The sequence below is a fragment of the Schistocerca nitens genome, chromosome 7 (genome assembly GCF_023898315.1).
Source record: "Schistocerca nitens isolate TAMUIC-IGC-003100 chromosome 7, iqSchNite1.1, whole genome shotgun sequence".
Classification (NCBI taxonomy): Eukaryota; Metazoa; Arthropoda; class Insecta; order Orthoptera; family Acrididae; genus Schistocerca; species Schistocerca nitens.
The window spans coordinates 62,394,494-62,419,180 of NC_064620.1; the positions used below are offsets into that span (position 1 = coordinate 62,394,494).

At 42.2% G+C, this 24,687-nt stretch overlaps 1 protein-coding gene across 1 annotated transcript in view; it reads left to right on the plus strand.

The window, feature by feature from the left end:
- Positions 1-486: 486 nt before the first annotated feature.
- The window catches only part of LOC126195047 (NF-kappa-B inhibitor-interacting Ras-like protein 2), a 73,890-nt gene continuing 49,689 nt past the window's right edge, over positions 487-24,687 (plus strand). Inside the window, exon 1 of the mRNA XM_049933492.1 lies at positions 487-602. The gene's annotated coding sequence lies outside the window, so the exon portion shown is untranslated. The remainder of the gene's footprint in view (positions 603-24,687) is intronic.

Genomic DNA, 24,687 nt, shown 5'->3' on the forward strand with positions numbered 1-24,687 from the left:
TCCGTCTTCAGGCCACAAGTGGCCCATCGGGACCATCCGACCGCCGTGTCATCCCCAGTGAGGATGCGGATAGGAGGGGCGTGTGGTCAGCACACCGCTCTCCCGGTCGTTATGATGGTATTCTTTGACCGGAGTAAATAATATTACAAGTTCATATTTGTTTCTGTTACAGGGGCGCAAGTATCTTTGATGTAAAGTTAATGTTTGATGTATTTTTTCTTTGTATTAGAGATCTGTGAAGTTTTTAAAAAATATATATAATTGTTCTGTTGTTGATCTTACGTTAAGTTCTGGCACTTAAATAAATCTTTGCGCAATCATTTAGAGGTTGGATATATAAAAGTGAATAAATAAAACATGATTTTGCGACTGGTTGCTGCTTATTTAGTAATTATTCGAAATATTAAAATAAATATTAAAAAGTATCCAGTCCAAAGATTATCTTTCTCCAACGTTGAATGAAAGCCGAGCAAGTGATGCGACAATCGATACTACTATGTTTACATTTGCTGTTGTTTGGTTCTATGTTTATACTGCTTAGATGAAAATTAGATGTTATGTGTTTGCTGATGTGGCATTCGAGAAGCATTGATAATTGAAAGGTAATTTGTCAGTGTGTTAAGTGAATGAACGTGAAGTGTGAATAGAGCTTAAGTTGATTAACGTTTGTTATTTAGTACATTACAAACAGTTGCTGAAATCCTCTTATAGTTGACATGTGAATTACCTATAACGAAATTAACACGTAATTAATATTGTTTGAGTAGACGAGATGTTTAAAGCCCACCGAACGCGTTGCTGCAGTGCTTTAGTTTTTACGTGTCAGTGTGGCGGAGTACGTAGTAAATAGCAAAATGTCATTTGGATTTCCAAATTCATTCAAAGATGGGCGCTTCCGCGGTGTTTTAGCGAAACACAGGATATTCTTACATGGTATCAGCTCCAACACTTTTGTTTGATGCTTGAGTCCATACACTTTTACAGCACACTTTATCTGCTGTGTAGAAGCGTATTCCTGCCTATTTTTGTTCTTTCCTTCTATGCGCTTGTTATTTCTTTTTAAAATCGTAATATTTAGGATTCAGTTTGTTTCTTTTCAAGCGAACTGTATTTATTGAAACAGTAATGTGGTAAATTCTGTTGACAACATGGGACGACTGGACCTCCCTATACCGTATGATGGGTGCGCTGTGTGACGTAATAGCGTATCTTGTGACGGCAGAAGTACGCAGACAGGAGTGGTACAGAACACTGACCATTTTTTTTTCGTCTGTATTGTTTAATGGACTGTAGGTTGTGGTGACAGGATCATCTGTATTAGCGTAATCCGATGTATAGGTTTGGTTGTAAGGTCAGAATTTGGTCGTGAGTTGGGGAAGCCACCGAATGTCAATACGAGATCTGAGATTAAACCGTGTATTTGCAATGAGACTACAACCACCTTATAAACAGATAGAATGGCGTAGAGTATTCAGTGAAAACCTATGCTGTATCGAATACTTCGGCCCCTTAAAGCAGAGCATTTCAGAAGGATAGAAAAACTTGCAGCTGGTGACTTTATTATTCAGTAAATTGAAGCAAGAAAGCTAAAATCCACCGTTATTGTTTGAAATATACTATATGGTTTTAAAAGCCTTAAAACATCATTGCTCTATGGGGGCAGTTTGCACTCAGCCCACTATTTTGTCATTTACACCAATTTACTGACTTTATACTCTCAATTGGTTCGAATATGTTGCCATTGGTTGATAAATAGGTCTACAGCCAGGACAGTGTGGCATCCTTGAAGTCCCCCCCCACTCACTTTTTCTTTCTCAGAATAATGCTGAAAATTTTTGTTTGGTGCCTCAGATTTAAAGTGAAAATTGACACGGGAAAAAAAAATTGTCATCTACCCACAAGAAGCCACTGTATAGTGTGTGGCAGAGGGTACCTCATATCGCTACTAGTCATTTCCTTTCCTGTTCCACTTACAAATAGAATGACCGAAGAATGAATGTGTGTATGCCTCTATACGAGCTCTAATTTATCTTATCTTTGTGGCCCTAATGCAAAATGTATTTAATTGCGGTAGACTTTTTCTGCAAACAGCTTCAAATGCCTTTTCTCTGTTAGGAAAGACATTAGCGGCAGCTTGCTGGATAGTAGTGACCTTCTAGCAACACACTTAACAGAAATACCTGCATTTAGTAATTATCATCTCACTTTTAGAAACCGTCAATTGTTACACACCAGGCACCTAAAAACTTTTAATCTCCTTGTAGTGAATAGAAGCATAACAACATTTATTCATAAGCTTTCTGTTGCTATGCATCTCCAGGCCTCATGAAATGCTGCTAGGAAAATAAAATGATTGTGTGGTGGTATTACATTTTGTTCACTAAACATAAATGAAGTTTTCAGGGCTACTTGCTGATTTTTAAGTAAAACTTGCCATCTCTCTGATTGTTTTATTTCTGAGGAGGCACATTCCATAGAAGTTAAAATGTCCATATGAAAATAGAGCCTTGCTGGTGTCAGTACTGAATGTTTGGAAATCTATACGTACACTCCCTAAACTTTACTTAGATCAGTTACTAAAAGTAGTTAACACTTCTGGTGTTTACAGTTATTATGTCGCTAACAGATTAATGTGGTTGCTAAACACATTCCAATTTAAGGCACATTCCACTAGGAAATTAAATTCTCTTTCCGCAGTAACGTTTTGTTAGGAGTGGTTTAAATAATTTTTGAGATTTTACAAAATGTTAATTTCATCTCTTCTGGACCTTGGACAGTGTCACTTAATAATTCATCACCACCATCCATACTAGCTGTATTTGCCACCTTATAACATTGTGAAGTACAACAAGCAAATAGAGCCGTTCATAAGAGTCCAGTCTACAATGTCCTAGCTGATGTGGGAGTACAGTCTTTCAGTTTACAGTGCCAGAAATTCCTCTTCAGCTATAAGATTGCATTCAGTCATGTGCCTGAATGCCATTGTTATTGCACTTTCAAAACCAAAGAATCAGAGTGCTCATGAATCACCTCCAAACAGGCAATCATCCTCGGCATGGCTTTAGGGCTTACACAGATAGCTCCAATTTCTTCTGCTGGCCTAAATGTACACAATCTCATCACGGACAAGAGTCTGTGTGGGATATGGTGGCCAATTCACAGTGACCAATTTTCATCCAAAGCAGTGGGCGAGTTGTTTTGTTTGTTTGGAATGGGAGGCTGCCATTGTTTGCTGGCTTTTGGCTGGTCAGCGATGACAGAATCGAGCTGCATGCCTTGCGGCTGGTCACCGATGACAGAATCGAGATGCATGCTTTGCAGTCTTTCTCAAACGATTTTACAGAAACTATTCATTAAATTTGCATTACTTATAGCGTTAGCTGACATGCCCGTCATTTTGTTAATGGTCACAGCTATTGTGATATTTACATTTAAGTTAAGTAAGACACTGCCTGAAATTTGGCAAAATTTGCTACTGTAAGATAAGGTTCCCTATGATTTTGTGTTTTGTGCATATTATGTAATATGTTGCTGCATATGAAATTTAGCTAACATATTGAATTTTTCTTTAGATATAGGTGGAGGTCTCCATCTGTCACCAATTTTGAGAAAATTGAGCTGATGCGCCATACTCAATTGTGATCACACACACCTGTCCGCCTCCATAGCGTAGCGGTAGTGTTTCCGCCTACCACTCAGGGGGCCCGGGTTCGATTGCCGGTTGGGGACTGGGTGTTGTGTGTCCTTCATCATCATTGACTCGCGAGTCGCCGAAGTGGCGTCAGCTAAAAAGAACTTGCAATACGGCGGCCGAACTCCCCCGCATGGGGCCTCCTGGCCAACAATGCCATACACTCATTTCATTTCATATCACACACAAGCAATAAATGGTTTGATGTATCAAAATGAGATTTTGGCGAATGATAGCATGCAAAGAGGAGAGTATTTTGCCACACAGTTAATATGCAAATTTTCATTCCCTAATGTGTTATACCAGTAACTACAGACTTCTGCAGTGAAAGAATGTAATGTTTAATGTCCATTGATGCAGTGGATTTTGGAACAACACAAGTGAAGACATTACACTTTTATTTTTGTACCAAGGAGGTGCTTTTTCATAAACTGTTGGTCTTGCTGTTCTTCAGTTCCTTACTTAATAAGCCACTGCTTCATAATTCTCTTGCATTTGTGTCTGCACAACATTTTAGTGAGATGACATTTTGTAAACTCTGCTGTGTTTTGGCAAAAGAAGCAAATTTTAACAAGGCAACAAGAGAAATGTAAGTTTTACTCAAAATTCGCCCTCATGGCATTTCTCTCAAAGCTACAAATGATTAACAAGCCAGGTGAAATTAGGTCACTGCTTTTTTTGCACTTTCAGTGGAATACTTTTTAGATACTAATCAAAGCAGAGGTAGCAGTAGATTTTTTTGAATGTTTGCCATGCAAGTGTGGGTGTGGAGTGTCTTCACTTAATATTTACAAAAAATATGAACTTAAGATTCAGTTTAGAATGGCACTTCCCCTCGAGCAGTCAGTGTTTCTCCTACAGTACTTGCTTGCAACCCCCACCACTGCTGCTCTCTCCATGCATGCCCTGCTGACTGCACACATACCGGCCATGTTATTTTGTGGGAACTCTATCTGTAGTGTTTCCTCAACCCAGTTGTACTGACTGACTTGCTCCATAACTCCACCAAAACTAAGGGCCCTGCCGTTTGCCCACAAATATTTTACTCCGACCTTTAGGACTGTTAATATTTTGTAATTGTGTGCATAGACGGCTTTGAAGTTAATGTGTGTGTCAATTATGTCTATATATAAACCTAAGTGGTCTCAAACAAGACTCTCCCAAATGTTGCAGTATTTTGATGCCAAATTGACAGCTTAATCTAGAGTTCTGTAACACAGTGAAACTTTTTGAGTTTAGAGATTTATCATTTGTAGTGACTTCTTGAGTGGACTAGAGGCAAGAGACCAATGTTAGTCATGCCACTCACTGATCTTGGTAATATTCATGACCTATTATGTGACATTCACAGAGGAGGATTTTTATCATCACTTTCCTTTTGACATCAAATCATTTGGGTTTGCCAGACAATGTATGTGCTGAAAAACTATCCAAAGATACAACAGAAATATTAGAGCTGGAAATCCCAAATACTTAGCTATGGTCAAATCTGCAGTACCGTATTCTGAAGGCGTGAGACATGAAATGGCAAACTATTACATACCATGACAAACTCCCAAACTTTTAGAGATGATAAGAAGTGGTAGAATTTGTCCTGAACCTTTTGAAAGATGCTGTCCTTGTGCCACCTTTGAATTGGCTGCACCAACTCATCAACAAACTCGTCCTGTGGCTGGGGGATCCTTCCAAGTGTGTCTGAAGAGCACACATGACAATGTTAACATATCATTAAATAATATTTTGTTTTAACTGATCTGCAATGTAAACATAAAGTGTGTGCATCCTTTTGTCTGATAACATTCAGTGATACAATAGCTGTATAAAACATTCTCTTACTTCTTGCTGCATCAGTTCAGGTTAAAACCTTGAGCTTTTGAAGACTTCCATGATTTTCATTGAGCAACTGATGCCAGTTGCTCCTGACGATGACGGTGATGGAAGTCATCAATAGCTCAATGTTTAATCCTGATTGACATGGCAAGAAGTCTGAGAATGTTTTATACAAAAGTGCTGTTGTGAAAGACTTCATCCTGATACAGTAGCTGTTGACCGTGTTTTATACTTTATGTCAGAGAGTAGTTGTCATTTCCTTCTTCACCAGTTTAGGGATTGAGCACTGAAGAAGTACGTTTCACTGCAGTCCTGTGTCTGGTGACCTTCAGCTATGTTCTCTTTTTGAACCAATGACTTCTTACACCTCGTATCAGTCTACACACAATCAAGTCTGTCATCCTTTTGCCATACTGCACAGCATTTTTTTTTCTCACTCCCCCATGCAGTGTGGGGGACTAGAATAGACATGTGGTTATTCCTTGCATGTCATGAGAGGCAAATAAAAGGATTTTTTAGACCTAGTGATGCTTTTACATCGACAACTTGGCCATTACTAAGACACTCACAAATTTTAGCTTAGTTCATGATCAATCCCCTCAACCTTTTTGATATAGTTTCTTGTGTTTCAGTTTAAGGTCTTAGCTCCACTTTTCTCAGTTTCACAAAAGTGTAAACTGTTTGGTGAAGGGCACCTTGCCTAGTGCACAATCTATCCATTGTGGGTTGTGTTCTTCTGGACCTGCTATTAGAGTGGATTTATGTTCACATCTGAAATCCAGTGCAACAGCCAAGCCAATCTGTTGAGGGTGAGGGGAGGGGATGGTCGCCATGCACCCTCATGGTTTGACAGTGCAGGGATCGCACTGCAGTTGCCTGAGCTGTAACCTCCCCACTTCTGCTGCCAAGTAGGTGCTTGTACAGTTGGTGGTGGTTTTATGTACAGGTCTCTCAACAGTGAGGTTATTAGCACCTGTACTCAACTAACAAAATACAGGTGTGGTTGGTGCCTGTCTAGTCTGTTGGATATGGACTCCGGGCAATGGCTACTGCACAAGCTAGCTTTTTTGCCATGTGGGGGAGGGGTGGGAGAACGCCCATGGGGAGAGCCTCCGATCGGAGCGAGTGGCATCAGGGTAAATGATACGCCATGAAATCGATCAAACTGACCCACACCAGTGGATATACCAAGACAATCAGTGGATCAAAGGCAAATTTTGGTGCAGAGACATACAACAACCCCCTGGCATGTCTGTCACTGGCCTTACCAGGGGATGAGAGTCGGGCAACAAGAAATGGAGCTGACCAGCTTGTCCAGTTCTTGGAATGCTCCAGAACTGACAGAGAATCTTTTACAGCAACGCAGCCACTGATTTCCATTGAAAATATTGAGGATCTGTTAGAAGCAGTTGCTGCAATAAAAAAGATGAGAAATAGATGTTTGCTGGTCACAGCATTGAGTGCTAACCAATCACAGGCACTTCAGGCCTATGACAAGCAAGAGATTATACAAGTTACAATCTCTCCTTGTCAAACTTAGCAGGATTCAAGATGTCATCTTTCATGACGAGCTGCACTACAAACAGATGAAGAACCGCATGCTAACCTAGAGCGGCGTGGATTCCATTTTGTTCATGGACCCTGAAGCTTTTATCTTAGCTTTTGATGGAAATGATTTACCGGAGAAAGTTAAGGTAATGGTTTATAGCTGTGCTGTAAAGCCCTATTTTCCTCCTCCTATGAGATGTTTATGGTGCCACAGATTTTATCACGTGTCCTCCCTCTGTACTAGTGAGGCTACTGGTGGGGCATGTACCAGGACAATACATGAGGGCAGCTCTTGTGAGCAAACCCCTACATGTGTAAACTGCCGCTCCTTCGCCACATGTTCAGTTTTCAAGAGGGGGTAGAAAATTCATGAATATAATGCACTTGACCATCTGTCTATCAAGACCCTATGAAAAGTTTGAATGACTCCATCCACTCAATATGACATCAAACGTTGCAAATATTGTGTAAAATTTACATCCCTCCTTTGATGACAATGTCTCAAACAGTGACTCCTGACAGTAGGTACGTGCCACTGCCTGTATCTCAGACAGGGGAGCGACACCAGCTTCCTCAACCCCCCAGACCCATAACACTGGCTATAACCACCCAGTATGTGCAGCTGAAGTTTCCTCGTCCTCCTCTGACATCATCAGGAATGAGGACACATGCCCAATTGCCTCCGTCCCAGGACGAAACAGACCAGCAGTCTACCACCTCCTAATGGCTGACAGAGCCACAGGCTGCAGGGCTTAAAAAGGAATGGTCCTCTTCAGTCCCAGAAGTTGAAACAGGGAGATCTTCATCAATACCGAAACGTCACAGGCCAAGAGGGATAGATTGAAATTTAAACCAAATTCTGCTGCTCCAGTTGATCCGGTCCACCGTCCCCCTGAGGTTGATAAAGACCTGCACATTCAGGTGGAGCACAGTTCAGCAACAAAGTAATTCCCCTTTGCTGCGCTCTCAGATCCTAGTCCAATGTTTCTTCAACGAACTGTAATGGCTACTGTTGCCAGCTGGCCGAACTCAGTTAGGCCTAATGGCTATTTATTCTGCAGTTGGTGTGGCACTTCAGGAGACATGGATCTCAGAAATCCAACTACATACAATTGAAAATTATAAATCCTACTGTACAAATCATTGCTCTTTGTGGCTATCCATCAGTTAGAATAACACTGTGTGATGTGTATCTACCTCCGACCCCCAATGGTTCTATACATCATGACCTGGTGGAGCTAGTGGAACAGCTGCCTCTACCATTCCTCCTACTGAAGGACCTCAGTGCCCAAAATACTCTGTGGTGCATCCAAGCTGCATCCAGAGGGGCCAAGTAATATAGCAGTTAATTTCAGAACTGGAGGTCTGTCTCCTCAACACTGGTGTTGCAGCACATCTCAGAACAGCCCATGGAACATATTCATCCATAGATATTACATTCTGCATCGTGAGCATCTTACCCTTAATCCAGTGGTCCATTCATCCTTTGTGACAGTGACCACTTTCCTCTCACACTCTTTCTTGATCCAACAGCCAATGGAACATGCATCATATTGGTCACTTCAGAAAGCCAACTGGCAAGCTTTCAGCTCCAAAGCAACTTTTGAAATCAGTCGGGAGAAGAGCCTAAATAATGAAAAATGTGACGTCATCTACAGGAGTGCTAAAAGGAATGCATTAAACTTCAGTTACCTGATAAATAAATCAAATCCAAAGGCCGTAAATTCAACTAAATACCAAGGAATTATGATTACAAACAACTTAAATTGGAAAGAACACACAGAAAATGTTGTGGCAAAGGTGAACCAAGACTTCATTTTATTGACAGAACACCTAGAAGATGCAACAGATCTACTGAAGAGACTGCTTACACTGTGCATGTCTGTCCTCTTTTGGAGTACTGCTGCACAGTGTGGGATCCTTACCAGGTAGGGTTAACAGAATATGTCAAAAAAGTTCAAAGAAAGACAGCACATTCTGTTTTATTGAGAAATAGGGGAGAGAGTGTCACAGACATGATACAGGATTTGGGGTGGACATAATTTGAACAAAGGTGTTTCTCATTGCGGCGAGATCTTTTCACGAAATTTCAATCACCAGCTTCCTCCTCCGAATGTGAAAATATTTTGTTAATGCCAACCTACATAGGGAGAAACCCTCATCATAATAAAATAAGGGAAATCGGAGCTTGCACGGAAAGATATGGGCGGTTGCTTATTCTGCGCGCTGTTTGAGTTTGGAATAATGGAGAATTGTTGTGAGAGTGGTTTGCTGAAACCACTCCCAGGCACTTTAAAATGTGATGTAGATGTAGATGAGTAGTGCAAGATGCTATTGGCATGACTGTACACAGTATGGAAGCAGCGATACCCTATTCTTCAGGCTATTCCTGACGGATGCATGTGTCATCGTGGTCTGAAGAACTAGCTGCCACTATCGGAGAGTTTCACAGGGCACTTCAACGACACAAATCCCATCCCTTTACAGTACGTTTAACAGGATTTAGGGGACATGAAAGAAAAGCACAGTTCTTAATGAAAAAAATAAAGCAGGAGTGTCAGGAGCAGTATGTACCATCCGTGGGAGCCCACACATCATCACCTCAAGTACGGACTAAACTCCTCTGCAGTTGCTGCCACCTACCATCCACAGTAGTTCATGGTACCTCCCTCAATGATGACATCTGTACTGATCCAGTGGTCATTGCTGAATGTTTCACGGCACACTTCGCTGAAGTGTGTTGCACTGCAGAGTGCCATCTTCAGGGAGTCATACAGAAAGCAAGCTCACAATTGAGCCCTGAATTGCGGATATCAGTTTTATCCCATGAAAACTCGTGTCATGCGCTATAGTCAAATCAGGACTGTCCAGCCACATGCAGAACTTTACATCAGTAACCAGTTATTTGAATTGTTGACACTTTCAAACTTTTAGGCCTTTCGTTTTATGTTAATGTGGTTACCACATGTACACCAGCTCAAGGCATACAAGGTGTGATCAAAAAGTAAAACAAATTTTTTAATTTTGCGGGCTTTATACATCAAGATTTTTTTTTTTTTTTTTTTTGTCTTGTGGTACACGTGTTTCTGATGTATTTTTGTATTTTCAGCCGTTTTCGATGTTTAATTTATTGTTGACAGTCAAAATGATTATTTGTGTTTTTGAGTGCTCGGCGAATTTTTATTTTTGAAAAAGATGGCTCAAATAATGTGTATTAAATTTTGCTTGAAAAATGGAATGAATTGCAGCACTATATTCAGAATGTTGACTGTGGCTTTTAGCAAATCTACTATGAGTAAAACAATAATTTATGAGTGGTATAAACAATTCAAAGATGGTCATGGAGGTGTTGAAGGTACGACTGCTCTGGACGCCCAGTACATGAATTAGTTATGCGCAATCAGTGTGAAGCAGTCTGAAGAAAAAGACCAGAATTGCGCCAAAATCACTTGTGGAAACTACATCATGAGAATGCTTCTGCTCACACTTCAGTGCTTGTTCATGATTATTTGGCAAAAAACAAAACCATTATGTTGCCTCAGCCACTGTATGTGCCTATTCCCTAGGCTAAAGAGAACCATGAAAGGACATTGTTTCACCACCATTGATGAGAAGAAAACAGAATCACTGAAGGAGTTGAACACAAGAAGTAAGTTCCAGAAGTGCTTTCAAGATTGGAAAAAAGTGCTGGAATAAGTGTATTGTATCTGAGAGCAATTACTTTGAAGGAGACACAATTGTTGTTGGCGAATAAATAAAGATGTTTTAAGAAAAACGAAAATTCGCCATTAGTTTTTGATCACACATCGTATTGCTTGAGGATTGTCACCTCCCTCAGATTTTTCAGCAGCATCTCCTGGGGCACAGATCACACAGTTCTTCTGAAATTTTATCTTGACTGGACTACAGATGTGTTGCCTACGGGTCAGCAGAACCATCAGTACAGAGCTAGTTAGACTGGGTCCACCACAGTGATGTGTAGTTGGCAATGGAGCCTGCTGCGCGAGCCCTGTAGACGGCCTCCTGGTGGAAGGAGGGTCAGATGCCAGCAACTCTTTCATGAACTATGCCCTCATAATCTGTCAGAGGCCTACTCATCCATGTTATTTGACTCTGTTTCACAACAGACAGTTCAGACTGTTCATGAATCGCCCAAAAATAGGTAATCAGCTGGGATATGATTGGAGGCTGTATACAGGAATCTCCAACTGCCCCTCTTGTCTGTTTTGTAGAGTTTCTTCTTGACCCCCAGCCCCTTCCCATCCCCATCTTTCTGTGTTAGGTACCCAGTTCTATGATTAGGGTGGACCTTTTTTTGTGGCTCCAAGAAAAACGATGATTCTCTGATTCTCAGACACCTGTTCCGTTTGGTTCTCCATGACTACCTGTTGTTGTTGTTGTCTTCAGTCCTGAGACTGGAATCTGCTTAGTGTATTCATCTCTTGGTCTCCCTGTATGATTTTTACCCTCCACGCTGCCCTCCAATACTAAATTGACGATCCCTTGATGCCTCAGAACATGTCATAACAACCAATCCCTTCTTCTAGTCAAGTTGTGCCACAAACTTGTCTTCTCCCCAATCCTATTCAATAGCTCCTCATTAGTTACATGATCTACCCATCTAATCTTCAGCATACTTCTGTAGCACCACATTTCGAAAGCTTCTATTCTCTTCTTGTCCAAGCTAGTTATTGTCCATGTTTCACTTCTATACATGGCTACACTCCATACAAATACTTTCAGAAACGACTTCCTGACACTTAAATCAATACTCGATGTTAACAAATTTCTCTTCTTCATAAACGCTTTCCTTGCCATTGCCAGTCTACATTTTATATCCTCTCTACTTCGACCATCATCAGTTATTTTGCTCCCCAAATAGCAAAACTCCTTTACTACTTTAAGTGTCTCATTTCCTAATCTAATTCCCTCAGCATCACCGACTTAATTCGACTACATTCCATTATCCTCGTTTTGCTTTTGTTGATGTTCTATATCCTCCCTTCAAGACACTATCCACTGCGTTCAACTGCTCTTCCAAGTCCTTTGCTGTCTCTGACAGAATTACAATGTCATCGGCGAACCTCAAAGTTTTTATTTCTTCTCCATGGATTTTAATACCTACTCCGAATTTTTCTTTTGTTTTCTTCACTGCTTGCTCAATATACAGATTGAATAGAATTGGGGAGAGGCTACAACCCTGTCTCACTCCCTTCCCAACCACTGCTTCCCTTTCGTGCCCCTCGACTCTTATGACTGCCATCTGGTTTCTGTACAAATTGTAAATAGGCTTTTGCTCCCTGTATTTTACCCCTGCCACCTTTAGAATTTCAAAGAGAGTATTCCAGTCAACATTGTCAAAAGCTTTCTCTATGTCTACAAATGCTAGAAACGTAGGTTTGCCTTTCCTTACACTTTCTTCTAAGATAAGTCGTAGGGTCAGTATTGCCTCACATGTTCCAACATTTCTACGGAATCCAAACTGATCTTCCCCGACGTCGGCTTCTACCAGTTTTTCCATTTGTCTCTAAAGAATTCGAGTTAGTATTTTGCAGCTGTGCCTTATTAAACTGATAGTTTGGTAATTTTCACATCTGTCGACAACTGCTTTCTTTGGGATTGGAATTATTACATTCTTCTTGAAGTCTGAGGGTATTTCGTCTGTTTCATTCATCTTGCTCATCAGATGGTAGAGTTTTATCAGCACTGGCTCTCCCGAGGCCGCCAGTAGTTCCAATGGAATGTTGTCTACTCCCAGGGCCTTGTTTCAACTTAGGTCTTTCAGTGCTCTGTCAAACTCTTCACGCAGTATCGTATCTCCCATTTCATCTTTATCTACATCCTCTTCCATTTCCATAATATTGTCCTCAAGTACATTGCCCTTGTATAGGCCCTCTATAAACTCCCTCCACCTTTCTGCTTTCCCTTCTTTGCTTAGAACTGGGTTTCCATCTGAGCTCTTCATATTCATACAAGTGGTTCTCTGTTCTCCAAAGGTCTCTTTAATTTTCCTGTAGGCATTATCTATCTTACCCCTAGTGAGATAACCCTCTACATCCTTACATTTGTCCTGTAGCCATCCCTGCTTAGCCATTTTGCACTTCCTGTCGATCTTGTTTTTGAGATGTTTGTATTCCTTTTTGCCTGCTTCATTTACTGCATCTTTATATTTTCTCCTTTCATCAATTAAATTCAGTATTTCTTCTGTTACCCAAGGATTTCTACTAGCCCTCATCTTTTTACCTACTTGATCCTCTGCTGCCTTCACTACTTCATCTCTCAAAGTTACCCATTCTTCTTCTACTGTATTTCTTTCCCCCATTCCTGTCAATTGCTCCCGTATGCTCTCCCTGAAACTCTGTACAACCTCTGGTTTAGTCAGTTTATCCAGGTCCCATCTCCTTAAATTCCCACCTTTTTGCAGTTTCTTCAGTTTTAATCTACAGTTCATAACCAATAGATTGTGATCAGAGTCCACATCTGCCCCTGGAAATGTCTTACATTTTAAAACCTGGTTCCTAAATCGCTGTCTTACCATTATGTAATCTATCTGAAACTTGTCAGTATCTCCAGGCTTCTTCCATGTATACAACCTTCTTTTATGATTCTTGAATCAAGTGTTAGCTATGATTAAGTTGTGCTCTGTGCAAAATTCTATCAGGTGGCTTCCTCTTTCATTTCTTAGCCCCAATCCATATTCACCTACTACGTTTCCTTCTCTCCCTTTTCCTACTACCGAATTCCAGTCACCCATGACTATTAAATTTTCGTCTCCCTTCACTATCTGAATAATTTCTTTTATTTCATCACACATTTCTTCAATTACTTCGTCATCTGCAGAGCTAGTTGGCATATAAACTTGTACTACTGTAACAGGCATGGGCTTCGTGTCTATCTTGGCCACAATAATGCGTTCACTATGCTGTTTGTAGTAGCTTACCCGCACTCCTATTTTTTTATTCATTATTAAACCTACTCCTGCATTACCCCTATTTGATTTTGTATTTATAACCCTGTATTCACCTGACCAGAAGTCTTGTTCCTGCTGCCATCGAAATTCACTAATTCCCACTATATCTAACTTTAACCTATCCATTTCCCTTTTTAAATTTTCTAACCTACCTGCCCGATTAAGGGATCTGACATTCCACGCTCCGATCCGTATAACGCCAGTTTTCTTTCTCCTGATAATGACGTCCTCTTGGGTAGTCCCGCCCGGAGATCTGAATGGGGGACTATTTTACCTCCAGAATATTTTACCCAAGAGGACGCCATCATCATTTAATCATACAGTAAAGCTACCTAAAGGAGTGAATGTCAACGGTAGGGTCAGGTTAGCATTTGCACATGAAAGGGGATGTGAGAACTGTTCTCTGCCTTGAGTGTGCAGTGTATACGCTGCAGAGTTGGTTGCTATGTCATGGGCCCTGCATAACATTAAAACTCTTGCTTTTAAGGACTTTGTGGTTTGTAGTGACTCCATGGGCTGGTTACAAGGCATATCTACCCCAAAAACATCTGAGACACATTAGTTGACTTCCACATCTCCAGAACAATGGTAATATTCATCTGGACACTGAGCCATGGGGTGTTCAGGGAAATAAGCTCAATGACACATTATCTGTAGAAGCAACCACTAGAGACAAACTTTTACTTAGAATACTGGGCACAAACTTAAGATCGTAACTGTGACATCAAAGTTAGGAAACCTGGTATATGAAAAGACAGACTACCATGAACCTCAGTAAACTGAGAGCAAATTAAGGAACCACCAAGGCATGCCAGACTTCTCACTGGCCCTGTCAGGATGATGCTGTCTTACTGGACCAACTGTGTGTCGCCCATGCCAGCCTTACCCACGAGTTCCTTTTTTGTTAGCAGTCTCCCCTCATTGCAGCTCTGGTAATCATCCCACAGCTGCTCACACTTTTTGCAGTGTGTGACCGGCTGGCTGATCTGAGATGAAAAACTGATCTGTGTGTCTCATGCCTCATATACTTGCCAATGATGGGTTAGATGTATCCTGTGGGAAAACAGAGTTTGTAACAAAATTTAATGCACCTCCGTGTTTGGTGTCAGATATAGTTGTGGGGGAAGTACGTCTCACTGCAGTGTGTGTCCCAGGGGACTTTCTCCCTTCTTATTGCCATACATTTTTGAACATTTATTTTCTTTATCTATCAAACAATGGAAAATCCAGGATGGAATGTAACAATATTAGGGAAGGAAGGTTGCTACTCACCATACAGCGGAGATGCCGAGTCGTGATAGGCACAGCAAAAAGATTCACGCAATTTTAGCTTTTGGCCGTTAAGGCCTTTGTCAGCAATACACACACACACACACACACACACACACACACACACACAAATTTCTCTTCTTAAAGAAATGCATAACTTGCCATTGCTAGCCTATATTTTGTATCCTATCTATTTTGGCCATCAACAGTTATTTTAAAGCCCAAATAGCAAAACTTGTCTACTGTTTTTACTGTCTCATTTCCTAATCTAATTCCCTTAGCATTACCTGATTTGATTAGATTACATTCCATTACCTTTATGTGTGTTTGTTAATATTCATCCTATATCCTCCTTTCAAGGCACTGTCCATTCCATTCAACTGCTCTTCCAAGTCTCTTGCTCTGTCTGACAGAATTACAGTGTCATTGGCAAACCTCAAATTTTTGTTTGTTCTCCCACAAATTTAATTCCTTCTCCTTTTTTTTTCGATTGCTCAGTGTACAGACTGAATAACATAGGGGATAGGCTACAACCTTCTATCATCCCCTTGTCAACCAGTGGTTTCCTTTTGATGCCCGTCGGCTCGTATAGCGCCATCTCATTTCTGTAAAAATTGTAAATAACCTTTCACGCCCTGCGTTTTGTTCCTGCTATCTTCAGATTTTAAAAAAGTGTATTCCGTCTGATATTGTCAAAAGCTTTCTCCAAACCTACACAAACTATAATTGTAGATTTGTCTTTCCTTAGTCTTGTTCTGAGATAATTTCTAATAGCCCTTGTCTTTTTACCTGTACTTGATCCTCTGCTGCCTTTAGTATTTCACCTGTTAAAGCTCTCCATTCTTATGTTACTGTATTCCTTCCCCCTCTTGCTAGTCGACTGTTGCCTAATGTTTCCACCGAACCTCTCAGCAGCCTCTGGTTTTTTCAACTTATGTAGGGCCCATCTCCTTAAATTCCTACTTTTTTGTAATTTCTTCAGCTTTAATCTACATTTTATAACAAATAAATTGTGGTCAGAGTCCACATTTGCCCATGGAAATATCTTACAGTTTAAAATCTTGTTCTGAAATCTCTGTTTCACCATTATATAATCAATATGAAACCTTCTGGTGTCCCCAGGTCTTTTCCATGTTTGAGATAGGACAAAAAATTAAAAAAAAATGAATTTTTCAAAAATATGTTCATTTTGTAGTGCACATATTTCTTACAGTTTAATATATAAAACATATCTGTTGAGGAAATGTAAGATATGTTATTCGGTCTTCAAGTGTGCCAGAGTGCAGTGCCGCACCTCTTCACTCAGCATCCTTCTATCTCATGTCTCTGCAGTTTGCTCTGTGGAATCCAAATGTGTATATTTTGTAATGGAAGCCATCAAACCTATATTCAGGACAGTGGAAATTAAAATGTCCTGTGGTGCTTCTCCTGCTCCCAGTTGGCCAGTTTGACATCCTATCCCCCTTTAAAAAAAAAGTTCTCACAATTAATACTGGGTGGAATTATTTGTGACCAGGAGAATAAGAAACCTTCAGAAAATTTGCACTCATTATTGCCTATTAGCTAATAACTTTCATTTTGCATGATATAAAATTAAATATAGGAAACATAAAACCAGGACCAATATAGGAAACATAAAACCAGAGACTTTTATTCAATCCTTAGGTCCCAGCATTTTTTCTCTCTGTAATCTTGCTACAGCTTTACACGACATGCTTTCCTTTCTGTGAAAGAATCTCATGAAAGTTCGTCAAATGTTTTACTACAAGAGAAATCAAAACATAGTTGTCTTATGCTGAAAAAGCTGTTAATACGAATAGTATCCAAGATTGGTTTGGTTTCTCGATTTGATTACGTCTGTTTTGCCACTGCGTGCTAGATAAAATGAAATAGTATTTTTTAATGTTTCAGCATTTGTAACACACACTAAATGAGAAAGACTGTTTTAGTCCAAATGGTCATTTTTATGTACTTTATTGGCATAAATAACACAATAGAATATAATTCATGAAGTACCAATATCAAATGCCTATTAGGCCTACTACAAGCAAAAAGTTTTGCATTTCATTCATATGCTCCAGTTTCTCAAGCATGTGATTGAAAAGTAGTAGTAAAATATATCTAAAAACAGAGATGATGTGACTTACTGAACGAAAGTGCTGGCAGGTTGATAGACACACAAACAAACGCAAACATACACACGAAATTCAAGCTTTCGCAACAAACTGTTGCTTCATCAGGAAAGAGGGGAGGAGAGGGAAAGACAAAAGGATGTGGGTTTTTAAGGGAGAGGGTAAGGAGTCATTCCAATCCCGGGAGCGGAAAGACTTACCTTGGGGGGAAAAAAGGACAGGTATACACTCGCGCGCGCACACACACACACACACACACACACACACACACACACACACACACATCCATCCGCACATACACAGACACAAGCAGACATTTGTAAAGGCAAAGAGTTTGGGCAGAGATGTCAGTCGAGGCGAAAGTAGAGGCAAAGATGTTGTTGAAAGACAGGTGAGGTATGAGCGGCGGCAAATTGAAATTAGCGGAGATTGAGGCCTGGCGGATAAAGAGAAGAGTGGATATACTGAAGGGCAAGTTCCCATCTCCGGAGTTCTCACAGGTTGGTGTTAGTGGGAAGTATCCAGATAACCCGGATGGTGTAACACTGTGCCAAGATGTGCTGGCCGTGCACCAAGGCATGTTTAGCCACAGGGTGATCCTCATTACCAACAAACACTGTCTGCCTGTGTCCATTCATGCGAATGGACAGTTTGTTGCTGGTCGTTCCCACATAGAAAGCATCACAGTGTAGGCAGGTCAGTTGGTAAATCACGTGGGTGCTTTCACACGTGGCTCTGCCTTTGATCGTGTACACCTTCCGGGTTACAGGACTGGAGTAGGTGGTGGTGGGAGGGTGCATGGGACAGGTTTTACACCGGGGGCGGTTACAAGGGTAGGAGCCAGAGGGTAGGGAAGGTGGTTTGGGGATTTCATAGGGATGAACTAAGAGGTTACGAAGGTTAGGTGGACGGCGGAAAGACACTCTTGGTGGAGTGGGGAGGATTTCATGAAGGATGGATCTCATTTCAGGACAGGATTTGAGGAAGTCGTATCCCTGCTGGAGAGCCACATTCAGAGTCTGATCCAGTCCCGGGAAGTATCCTGTCACAAGTGGGGCACTTTTGGGGTTCTTCTGTAGGAGGTTCTGGGTTTGAGGAGATGAGGAAGTCGCTCTGGTTATTTGCTTCTGTACCAGGTTGGGAGGGTAGTTGCGGGATGCGAAAGCTGTTTTCAGGTTGTTGGTGTAATGGTTCAGGGATTCCGGACTGGAGCAGATTCTTTTGCCACGAAGTCCTAGGCTGTAGGGAATTGACTGTTTGATGTGGAATGGGTGGCAGCTGTCATAATGGAGGTACTGTTGCTTGTTGGTGGGTTTGATGTGGACGGACGTGTGAAGCTGGCCATTGGACAGGTGGAGGCCAATGTCAAGGAAAGTGGCATGGGATTTGGAGTAGGACCAGGTGAATCTGATGGAACCATAGGAGTTGAGGTTGGAGAGGAAATTCTGGAGTTCTTCTTCACTGTGAGTCCAGATCATGAAGATGTCATCAATAAATCTGTACCAAACTTTGGGTTGGCAGGCCTGGGTAACCAAGAAGGCTTCCTCTAAGCGACCCATGAATAGGTTGGCGTACGAGGGGGCCATCCTGGTGCCCATGGCTGTTCCCTTTAATTGTTGGTATGTCTGGCCTTCGAAAGTGAGGAAGTTGTGGGTCAGGATGAAGCTGGCTAAGGTAATGAGGAAAGAGGTTTTTGGTAGGGTGGCAGGTAACCGGCGTGAAAGGAAGTGCTCCATCGCAGTGATGTCCTGGACGTGCGGAATATTTGTGTATAAGGAAGTGGCATCAATGGTTACAAGTATGGTTTCTGGGGCTAACAGACTGTGTAGGGATTCCAGGCGTTCGAGAAAGTGGTTGGTGTCTTTGATGAAGGATGGGAGCCTGCATGTAATGGGTTGAAGGTGTTGATCTACGTAGGCAGAGATACGTTCTGTGGGGGCTTGGTAGCCAGCTACAATGGGATGGCTGGGATGATTGGGTTTGTGAATTTTAGGAAGAAGGTAGAAGGTAGGGGTGCAGGGTGTTGGTGGGGTCAAGAGGTTGATGGAGTCAGGTGAAAGGTTTTGTAGGGGGCCTAAGGTTCTGAGGATTCCTTGAAGCTCAGCCTGGACATCAGGAATGGAATTACCTTGGCAAACTTTGTATGTAGTGTTGTCTGAAAGCTGACGCAGTCCCTCAGCCACATACTCCCGACGATCAAGTACCACAGTCGTGGAACCCTCGTCCGCCGGAAGAATGACGATGGATCGGTCAGCCTTCAGATCACGGATAGCCTGGGCTTCAACAGTGGTGATGTTGGGAGTAGGATTGAGGTTTTTTTAAGAAGGATTGAGAGGCAAGGCTGGAAGTCAGAAATTCCTGGAAGGTTTGGAGTGGGTGATTTTGAGGAAGAGGAGGTGGGTCCCACTGTGACAGAGGATGGAACTGTTCCAGGCAGGGTTCAATTTGGATAGTGTCTTGGGGAGTTGGATCATTAGAAGTAGGATTAGGATCATTTTTCTTCGTGGCAAAGTGATATTTCCAGCAGAGAGTACGGGTGTAGGACAGTAAATCTTTGACAAGGGCTGTTTGGTTGAATCTGGGAGTGGGGCTGAAGGTGAGGCCTTTGGATAGGGCAGAGGTTTCGGATTGGGAGAGAGGTTTGGAGGAAAGGTTAACTACTGAATTAGGGTGTTGTGGTTCCAGATTATGTTGATTGGAATTTTGAGGTTTTGGGGGGAGTGGAGCTGGAAGTGGGAGATTGAGTAGATGGGAGAGACTGGGTCTGTGTGCAATGAGAGGAGGTTGAGGTTTGCTGGAAAGGTTGTGAAGGGTGAGTGAGTTGCCTTTCCGGAGGTGGGAAACCAGGAGATTGGATAGTTTTTTCAGGTGGAGGGTGGCATGCTGTTCTAATTTGCGATTGGCGTGTAGGAGGATGCTCTGGACAGCCGGTGTGGATGTGGGAGAGGAAAGATTGAGGACTTTTATTAGGGATAGGAGTTGACGGGTGTGTTCATGGGCTGAGTTGATGTGTAGGTGAAGGATTAGGTGGGTGAGGGCAATGGATTGTTCAGTTTGGAACTGGTATAGGGACTGATGGAAAGAAGGATTACAGCCAGAGATGGGGACTTTAAGTGTGAGGCCTTTGGGGGTAATGCCAAATGTCAGACAAGCCTGAGAAAATAAAATATGGGAGTGTAATCTGGCTAGGGCGAAGGCATGTTTGCGGAGGGAATGTAAATAAAACTTAATGGGATCGTTGTGGGGATGTTGTGAGGGTGACATGGTATTAGAAGGTGGAAAGTGTAACATGAGGCTGAAATGAAAATGAAAATAAAAATATATGGTGAGAGATAAGGTGAACTAGAAAGCAACCAAACAGCCCTTGTCAAAGATTTACTGTCCTACACCCGTACTCTCTGCTGGAAATATCTCTTTGCCACGAAGAAAAATGATCCTAATCCTACTTCTAATGATCCAACTCCCCAAGACACTATCCAAATTGAACCCTGCCTGGAACAGTTCCGTCCTCCGTCACAGTGGGACCCACCTCCTCTTCCTCAAAATCACCCACTCCAAACCTTCCAGGAATTTCTGACTTCCAGCCTTGCCTCTCAATCCTTCTTAAATAAACCTCAATCCTACTCCCAACATCACCACTGTTGAAGCCCAGGCTATCTGTGATCTGAAGGCTGACCGATCCATCGTCATTCTTCCGGCGGACGAGGGTTCCACGACTGTGGTACTTGATCGTCGGGAGTATGTGGCTGAGGGACTGCGTCAGCTTTCAGACAACACTACATACAAAATTTGCCAAGGTAATCCCATTCCTGATGTCCAGGCGGAGCTTCAAGGAATCCTCAGAACCTTAGGCCCCCTACAAAACCTTTCACCTGACTCCATCAACCTCCTGACCCCACCAACACCCTGCACCCCTACCTTCTACCTTCTTCCTAAAATTCACAAACCCAATCATCCCAGCCGTCCCATTGTAGCTGGCTACCAAGCCCCCACAGAACGTATCTCTGCCTACGTAGATCAACACCTTCAACCCATTACATGCAGTCTCCCATCCTTCATCAAAGACACCAACCACTTTCTCGAACGCCTGGAATCCCTACACAGTCTGTTACCCCCGGAAACCATCCTTGTAACCATTGATGCCACTTCCTTATACACAAATATTCCACACGTCCAGGACATCACTGCGATGGAGCACTTCCTTTCATGCCGATTACCTGCCACCCTACCAAAAACCTCTTTCCTCATTACCTTAGCCAGCTTCATCCTGACCCACAACTTCCTCACTTTCGAAGGCCAGACATACCAACAATTAAAGGGAACAGCCATGGGCACCAGGATGGCCCCCTCGTACGCCAACCTATTCATGGGTCGCTTAGAGGAAGCCTTCTTGGTTACCCAGGCCTGCCAACCCAAAGTTTGGTACAGATTTATTGATGACATCTTCATGATCTGGACTCACAGTGAAGAAGAACTCCAGAATTTCCTCTCCAACCTCAACTCCTATGGTTCCATCAGATTCACCTGGTCCTACTCCAAATCCCATGCCACTTTCCTTGACATTGGCCTCCACCTGACCAATGGCCAGCTTCACACGTCCGTCCACATCAAACCCACCAACAAGCAACAGTACCTCCATTATGACAGCTGCCACCCATTCCACATCAAACGGTCAATTCCCTACAGCCTAGGTGTTCGTGGCAAACGAATCTGCTCCAGTCCGGAATACCTGAACCATTACACCAACAACCTGAAAACAGCTTTCGCATCCCGCAACTACCCTCCCAACCTGGTACAGAAGCAAATAACCAGAGTGACTTCCTCATCTCCTCAAACCCAGAACCTCCTACAGAAGAACCCCAAAAGTGCCCCACTTGTGACAGGATACTTTCCGGGACTGGATCAGACTCTGAATGTGGCTCTCCAGTAGGGATATGACTTCCTCAAATCCTGTCCTGAAATGAGATCCATCCTTCATGTAATCCTCCCCACTCCACCAGGAGTGTCTTTCCGCCGTCCACCTAACCTTCGTAACCTCTTAGTTCATCCCTATGAAATCCCTAAACCACCTTCCCTACCCTCTGGCTCCTACCCTTGTAACCGCCCCCGGTGTAAAACCTGTCCCATGCACCCTCCCACCACCACCTACTCCAGTCCTGTAACCTGGAAGGTGTACACGATCAAAGGCAGAGCCACGTGTGAAAGCACCCACGTGATTTACCAACTGACCTGCCTACACTGTGAAGCTTTCTATGTGGGAACGACCAGCAACAAATTGTCCATTCACATGAATGGACACAGGCAGACAGTGTTTGTTGGTAATGAGGATCACCCTGTGGCTAAACATGCCATGGTGCACGGTCAGCACATCTTGGCACAGTGTTACACCATCCGGGTTATCTGGATACTTCCCACTAACACCAACCTGTGAGAACTCCGGAGATGGGAACTTGCCCTTCAGTATATCCTCTCTTCTCATTATCCGCCAGGCCTCAATCTCCGCTAATTTCAGTTTGCCGCCGCTCATACCTCACCTGTCTTTCACCATCTTTGCCTCTACTTTCGCCTCGACTGACATCTCTGCCCAAACTCTTTGCCTTTACAAATGTCTGCTTGTGTCTGTGTATGTGCGGATGGATATGTGTGTGTGTGTGTGTGCGCGAGTGTATACCTGTCCTTTTTTCCCCCAAGGTAAGTCTTTCCGCTCCCGGGATTGGAATGACTCCTTACCCTCTCCCTTAAAAACCCACATCCTTTCGTATTTCCCTCTCCTTCCCTCTTTCCTGATGAAGCAACAGTTTGTTGCGAAAGCTTGAATTTCGTGTGTATGTTTGCGTTTGTTTGTGTGTCTATCGACCTGCCAGCACTTTCGTTCGGTAAGTCACATCGTCTTTGTTTTAGATATATTTTTCTCACGTGGAATGTTTCCCTCTATTATAAAAGTAGTAGTAAGAAACTTTTATATAAATGTGAAATTGTCATATTCTTCCATATAATGTGTGTGGCGTCCCTGTATCTTCTCCTTCTTCATTCCAACAAACAATCTCGTCATCACTAAATCTGTAACTATTCCCTCCATTGTCAATACTTATTCTCTGCCAGAATCACATGTTTAGTTATCCTGTGTTTATTCTCCGGTTAGGCATTATTGCATGTTCATACAATGCATTTTTCATGCTATTCTGAGAATAGAACATAAAGCTGCTGCTAACTGGGAAGTGTACAACTGGTAGTGTAGCGATCTGGCAAAAGTTTTCTGCCAAATTTCATTTTCTTGGATACATCGAGAAGATAACATGTAATCTTTCTTAACTGTTATTCCTGTTAGTTGTTTATTTCCACTCTGGTAGTCTGAATCTATCGATTTCACTAATAATTATAACAATGCTGATCATTTGCACATGCAGTCAACCACATAAACAAACAGCAATTGGCAGTGACCCATTCAGTTTTATTCGGCTCAGCTCGTAAGCACTGTCCCCTTTTGTCTGCAGGAAAGTATTTTTTATTTCTAAATGTGACAGGGATTCCCCTGGCAAGGACATCGTGTACACTATGCATGCATTCAAAAATCAACTTATAATTCATTCAGAAATCAACTTAGAATGTTTTCAAAAGTGTTCAGAAACCAACTGGGATGCATTCCAAAATTTTATGAATAATTAATAGACGAAAGTGCACTGGCTGCTAAGAAGCTTTGTGAAAGAAGGTTTTTTCCGTCAAGTATATGAATTTGGTGCTCCATGAAATTGCTGTCCGGGGCAGATTCACTGGTTTGCCCCCTCCACTCCACCCCCATCTCCCTCACCTGTATAGATTCAGGCCTTCTCCCTCACTTGTATAGATTCAGGCCTTCTCCCTCACTTGTATAGATTCAGGCCTTCTCCCTCACTTGTATAGATCCAGACCTGTCCTCATATACAACTTCTGTCATGGTTCTTAAACCAAGTGCTAGTGATGTTAAATGATGCTCTGTGCAAAATTCTACCAGGTGGCTTACTCTTTCATTCCTTTCCCCCAGTCCATAGTTATCAAATATTTTTCCTTCTATTTCTCTTCCTATGACCCAATTCCAGTCCCCATCACAATTAAATTTTCTTCTCCTTTATCGAGTTGAATACTTTATTTTATCTCATCATACACTCTTTCATCTCTTCATCTGTGGAGCTAGTTGGCATATAAACTTATGCTGCTGCAGCAGATCTTGTCTTCAGTCTGTCTTGGCATTTTCTCACCCTATTTTAGTT